We start from the raw sequence: 7320 nt of genomic DNA, 5'->3' as shown, positions 1-7320 counted from the left end.
AAATATATACCTCTACAAGCATAAAATTAGATACCTGAGGTTGAAAAATAATTACCTGAAGTCGAACAAAATACACCTGAGGTTGATTTATAATAACCTGAAGTGTAAAATGACACACCTTAGGTTGTTGAATAAATACTTCCACAAGTGTAAAAAAATATACTTCAGGCTGATAAGTAATAACCTAAGATTGAAAATGAAACACTTTAAAGTCGTAAATATCTACCTCTCCCCAGATGTAAAATTAAACATCTCAAGTTGAAACATATATACCTCTGGAGGTATATTTAAGGTATATTTGAGGTTGGTTTTGAGGTATTCATTTGCACCCTTTTTAACCTCAACGACGTATTTAAATAACAACCTCCTTTCCACCTTTAAAATATACCTCGTTTATACCTCATTTATACCTCGATTTTTTCATAAGGGCAAGTAATAGCGTTCGCGATCCTGAACAGGTCAAGGACCAAAATATGAATAATTCTGTTTGATTTTTTCCAATCACGAGCAAAATGGAACAGAGTGGCTCTCCACTTTGAATTACGAACTTACTTTAAATGTGTTATATGAATTTTAAAACTATAGGTGATAAACAATATAAGTAGATACGAAATTTACTGTGCATAGAATCATACTTTAATCATTCAAAAGGCCATTTGTTTCTAGTAAGGGTAAACTAAAATATTTTTTGACTTGAAATTGATGTAAGAAACAAATTAAGTTAACTTATTTAATAAAATTTAAATTTAATCCCATTTTTTTCTAGTTGATGAATATGTTTATCGTTTAGATGTGATAATAAAAGTACGGAACTTACTTCTATCATTTATTTTACAATTGAATCGATTATCCTGCAAAACGAATTATATATAACTCATTAAATATTTTGCAAAACTGTTGGCATACGGTTCTCAATTTTATTCAAACTTTGCAGAGGGGATGGCACCCCCGCTTCGATAACCCGATGACCTGCACGCGAAGTCGAGCACTTTACGGTAGAACAGTTTAACGAGGACGAATACTGCTTACCCTCGGTCCCTATGCAGACCGATCCAAGTGGTCACCCACTGACCGCAGCCAGTGATGCTTGATTTCGGTGATCTGCTGGGAACCGTGTTTTAACGATCAGTCCACTGTGGGACATAAAATAATTAAGTATGGACGTTTAAAGTTGGTAGTAAATATACTTACCACAGCTTTAGAATTAAAACATAACTGCCACTAAAAAAATTTTTTTCGCAAAGTGAAGCAAGTTATGATAAGGAGAAATATAAGCAAAATTTTATTATAGATCGATTTTTATTCCTTATAGAAATAAAATGTTTAATTTTATTTCTAAATTTTACAGCTGTTTTAATATCCTTCTTTAAAATAAAGATTTACCTCCTTTTTTTCTTGTAAAGCCCCATCAAATCTATAATGTATGAATCTAACGGACTTAATAAAGTGGATTTAAACTTCGTTAGAAACACAATCGTTCATATTTTTTTAAACGAATTGAATATATGCCTTAAAAATTGTTGTGAAATTCTTATAATATATTGAAAACAAGCCGGATTCTGCCGTTTAGGATACTGATAAATAACGGTTTAATAAAATTGAGGACCATATGCCATTTCTAGAAAATGTTTAAAAAGTTATAAAATATTTTATTCCTTTTGCAGGTTGAAGCAATTATTAAACTTATTTTATAAATAAATGTCATTACATTCCGTGCTTTTAATATGAGTTTTGCACACATTATTCGCCTAATATTTGATTGATTGATTGAATGTACGGTTTAATGGCACAAAGTCCACAGAAGGACATGCTACGCCAAACAAACGGTTTTAAGATACATCTGAGGTAAATGTATATAAAAAAAATTTTAATAATATCACATGGAATTTAAAAAATTGAATACAGTGAAATAGACGTATAACTGTCAAATATAAGTTTTTCTGTCAGATAAAGGTACAGAAACTTAAAAAACAGAAACAGACTTTAAAACAGAGGTAGCCGATCGTGCTGCCGTATCATCCAGGTCGTTCCCTGGAATACTGGACTTGGTACCCAACAAAATAAAATATGAAATCTATTTTTGTGTAGGGTAATAAACAAATGATTAATGAAACATAAAATCGGATGAGTATCACTATTAAAATTTTCCAACTGCCTTAAAACACTCATACTGTCGGAGTATGTGCAATACTTCCTGGAAGAGCGAGAATAGAAATCAGCCGCAATGACAAGAGGGTGGCAACAACTTCAGCAGTAAACACGGATCAAATACCTGGGATTTTGTAGCCATAGGTATCATCAGCGATGATGACACCACAGCATACATAACCCGCAGATTTTGATCCGTCAGTAAACACATGTACATACTCGGAATATTGGTGACGATGAGAAATGAATAGTTGTTGGTAGATGATGGGTGCAACGTTTGACTTATTATACATCATAAAAGGGGAATAAAATTGATATGGCATAATGTTCCATGGAGGTATGGGAAAATGATCTGCTGATTGCGATTTGCAAACTTTAAAAGTTTGAATGAGTGAAAGCATGCGAGCATGAAATGGGTGGACATGAGAAGATCTAGCTGCATATAATCTCTCCAAGCTTGATGAAATTACATAATGCTTTAGTGGATGATATCTAGAGGACTTATACGAAAGTAATGGCTGAGAGATAACTTCATACGGTGTAAATCTAATGGAATTTTGATTGCAGACAACGTATAAACTTTCAACGGGGGATGTAAGAAAAGCCCCGGAACAAATGCGAAGAGCTGAATGGTGTACTGTATCTAAGATACGTAGACTGGAGGTGGTTGCAGAGCCATAAACTGCACTCAAGTCGTGAAAGTATCAGCCCTTGAGATGCGTAGGAGGGCTAGGAGATGCACTCTCCAAAATATGTTACACAGTACACGCAAAATGTTCAGTTTTTCTTCGCATCGTTTACGCAATTGCCTGATTTGAGGTATGAGAGTTAGCTTATTGTCGAAAATGACACCTAAGAATTTCGTGTTAGGCACGACTGGTAATCGAATATCATGAATGGAGATTTCAGGGTCATTATGAAATGGGTTTACGACAGAAAAAGATGCAACAACTTTTAGATGGCGAAAGAGCGTGACCATTGTAATCACACAAGTCAAAAATCTTGTTCACTGCCAATTGCAGTTACCGCTCAATGACTCTCATGTCGGATGCTGAACACGAGATATGCAGATAATCAACATAGAGAGAGCCAGAGACAGTTGGTGGCAATAAGTTAAGATCCTGCGGCATAAGTTTAAGATCTGAAAATGTAGATCCAATTTTAACTCGAAAATAGCGCCTTTGCAAGAAATGCCATAACACAACGTCCGATCATATGCTTTCTCAATATCAAAGAAGACAGAGACAAGATGATTCCGCTGAACAAAGGCATCACGAATTCTGGATTCCAGTTCAATATTATTGTCCATGGCCATAATCTCTGTTTGCTTAATAAAGATGAAGAAACTTACATGACGCAGAAACTTACAGACGAACATGAGTTCACGACCATCAACTTTCATATTTAATCGCGTTAACTGACCTCTATTTACCATGCTTGCTAAGATTACGGAGGATATGATAACTCGCAATACTATAGGTACTGCTGTTAATAATGTAACATCTGTAATTCTCCAAGCGGCAGAAGAAAGTATGTAAGGGAAGGTGTTCAGTCTTCCTAACGTATGCGATTTTGGATAAATAAAAACGAAGTAAATTGGAGACACCGCAACATTTAATATATACAGTTATTTACAAGTTCATATAAAATATATACATCCATCAATAGTTTTATATCCCAATCTATGGAACGTCAAGATCGTAATTATAATAAGTGGTCTTATAATAAGGAACGCACTGTTTACCTTTTTTATAAAATTAAATTTTGATGCGTGTTATTTTATTGCCCTTGCGCACCACAGTACTCCCCCATAGTGAGTTACTCGAAAGATGAAGAACCTCTGTAACGTGCTGAAATGCGCAATGTGCGTCCAGATTTAGTCACTTGAGGTGGAATAACAAGCTTCACTCTTTTGTTTCCATTGCCTTGCTCTGTTGCAGTTTCAGAACTTGTAGACGATGAAATAGGCCCGGAATTCTTTTCAACCAGTATAGGTATTTCTGAAGTTTTTTTCAGCTTTTGTAGAAATGTATGAAAAATAGGGCTTCATTCTATCTATAGATATGTTAATTTCTTTTCGTTTCATTTTAATTGTGAAAATTTTGTCCGTTCTCTTATTTAAAACTTTATATGGTTCACGATATCGTTGTTGCATGTCGAACACTGTCAGTACGGACAAATGCGTGTGAGCAAGTTTTTAAATCTTTGCACACAAATGGTTTCTGCTTTGAATGATAAAATATAACGGGTTTTAATTTTTCAATGGTGCTTTTTAAATTTTGAATGAATTTTGATTGCTGTTCGATGTTTGATTTTTCGAAAAAAACATACGGTAATTTTATATTTTCCCGATACAAGAGTACCCGTTCAATTTTCAATAAAGCATCAGAAACTGCTTCTGCTTGAATATCAGGTAAAGGAGGGGCTTCTGTCCTTCGCTGTAGCGATCAATTATCGTAAGGAAAAAACGAAATCCTTCGGATGATGGCAAAGGTCCAATCAGGTCTAGATTATTTTTTGAAACCGTTGGCCAACTATAGGATATTCTTGTAATAGAGTGTGATTATGCTTAGAAATTTTGGATTTCTGGCATTTGAAACAACTTTTGGTCCATTCGCGAATGTCTTTGTTTATTGATGGTCAAATAAATTTTTATGTAACTAATCGAACAGTCGCTTTAATTCCAGGATGTGAGAGATTGTGAACACTTTCGAATACTAATTTTCTAAAGTTTATTGGTATAAATGGCCTTTTTTTGTGGTAGAATCGCAATATAATGAATGATCAGAGCCAAAAATAGGAACCAGCTCAAATTTCAAAGAAGAGTTTTGAGACGTCTTTAAATCTTTTAACCCATCATCAATTTCTTGAGCTTTGGTTAAGGATACAAAGTCAATTTCAGAAGTAATTCATATTTCTTCCAGCCTTAATAGAGCGTCAGCAACCATGTTATCTTTTCCTGAAATGTGCTGAATTTCTAATGTAAATTGGCTAATGTACTCCAAATGCCTTTATTGTCGGGGTGATGCTTTCTATAAGTTTGATCGGCAAGCGTATACCAGCGGCTTGTGATCAGTGAATAACGTAAATTCTCGACCCTCCAACAAATATCGGAAAGGCTTAATAGACTATATGCAGCTAGCAATTCCCGATCCTAGGTACTATAATTCTTTTGTGTTGGTGTTAGTCGAACAGAAAAGAAATCTAGCTGTTGGCAATCATTATTAACGAGTAGTTGCACCACTCCACCTATCGCTATATCGGAAGCATCTACCATAAGAGCAAGTTTAGCAGATGACACTGAGTGAGACAAAATTGCTGCAGATTTTAACAATTCTTTGGATGTCGTAAAAAGCATTTGAAGCTTCGTCTGACCATTCGATAATTCGATTATCATTCTTTTTGTTGTTTTTTAAATAATCATATAAGCATAGCTGGTGTTGAGCTGCTTAAGGAGTAAATCTTCTATAAAAATTTATAATTCCCAAAAATCTTCTAAGTTGTTTGCTGTTTTGGGTTTGTTGAAATCATCAATGACTTTGACTTTTTCTTTTATCGGGCGAATTCCTTTTAGAGAAATAGTACGGCCACAAAAATTCACCTCAGGCTTAGCAAAATTGCATTTATTGAGATTTAATGTTAATTCAAAATTGTTGCAATCTCTCAAAAACTGTTCTGAGATGTTGCTCTTTAGAGCGCGATACAATTAGTATGTCATCCAGATAGGTGAAACAGAATTCTAGGCCACGTAGAATGGCATGCAAGACACGTCAGCCCTGGTGTCAATAAGATAGCACCTTTTGCTTGACTTGGCAAAAAGAAAGAGGCGGCAGTTTAGTTGGCCGTAGTCGTTGGCTTCTTTAATCGACCGGCCCCTCATTTTCAAGGCTTAACACAGTGATCAGGCCTATTAGCGAGACGGAAAAGAGAAAATACTGGTAGAACTATTTCAATATTAGATAATATTCGGGAGGAGTTAATCTATTTGCAACAGTAAGCAATTCACTGTAATTAATAATTTCTCGGCGAAGAAGCAATTCAATATAATAATTGTATCCGTTAAAAACAATTGGTAGTTATGGAGATTCCAGTCAGTGATGTGCCTTGTTTCCAAATTTATAATGGTACCGACATAGTTTATAACGAGAAGATTAGGATCTCGAACGGCTACGATCTCGACCTCTCCCAGATTTATTTTGAGATCTACCTCTTGTGATAAATGTATCAAATTTCCTAGTTAAATCTGCAATACTAATCTCCAATGAATCAAGATCAGATGAGATCAGATTCAAAAGTCAAAGAGAATCTTGGTTTCATTATGTCTCGTCCATAACATCTGGTAGAGAGTAAAGCGAGCTAACGGGGTATATCGCGAATTTCAACTTCAGATATTTAAGAAAACGATACCATTTACTCCTCTCCTTCACACGTTTGTACTATACTTGGTGATGCATTTGCTGCTGTCTCTTGTCCAGAGAGTTAGTTACAGCCCAGCATTTCAACATAAGCAAAACGTCGCAAGGAATAATATAAACTTTGATTTACGTCACTTCCTCCAATATAACAGTGATTTTAGTTTTACCGAATTACAAAGAGCTCTATATCGTAGTAAAAACACAAGCCCTGGTATCGATGGTATTACATATCACATGCTCTGCCACTTAGATCGGACGTCTTTGTCAAATTTCCTTGTTCTATTCAACAGAATATGGACGGAACAAACGTACCCATCTAGCTGGCGTGAAGCAATTGTGATACCTATTTTGAAACTAGGTAAAGACGCTAACGATCCAGTTAATTATCGCCCGATAGCGTTGACACGCTGCCTTGGCAAAACGTTTAAGCGAATGGTTAACTCTCGACTTGTGTATAGCGTCGAGAAAAAAGAATGTCATCCCTTATGAAAAAATCGAGGTATAAATGAGGTATAAACGAGGTATATTTTAAAGGTATAAAGGAGGTTGTTGTTTAAATATGTCGTAAAGGTTGAAAAGGGTGCAAATGAATACCTCAAAATCAACCTCAAATATACCTTAAATATACCTCCAGAGGTATATATGTTTCAGCCTGAAGTATATTTTTTTACACTTGTGGAAGTATTTATTCAACAACCTAAGGTGTGTCATTTTACACTTCAGGTTATTATAAATCAACCTCAGGTGTATTTTGTTC

The sequence above is a fragment of the Parasteatoda tepidariorum genome, chromosome 10, assembly GCF_043381705.1.
Source record: "Parasteatoda tepidariorum isolate YZ-2023 chromosome 10, CAS_Ptep_4.0, whole genome shotgun sequence".
Classification (NCBI taxonomy): Eukaryota; Metazoa; Arthropoda; class Arachnida; order Araneae; family Theridiidae; genus Parasteatoda; species Parasteatoda tepidariorum.
The sequence above is the reverse complement of the archived record's forward strand: the minus strand, read 5'-3'. Positions refer to the sequence as shown.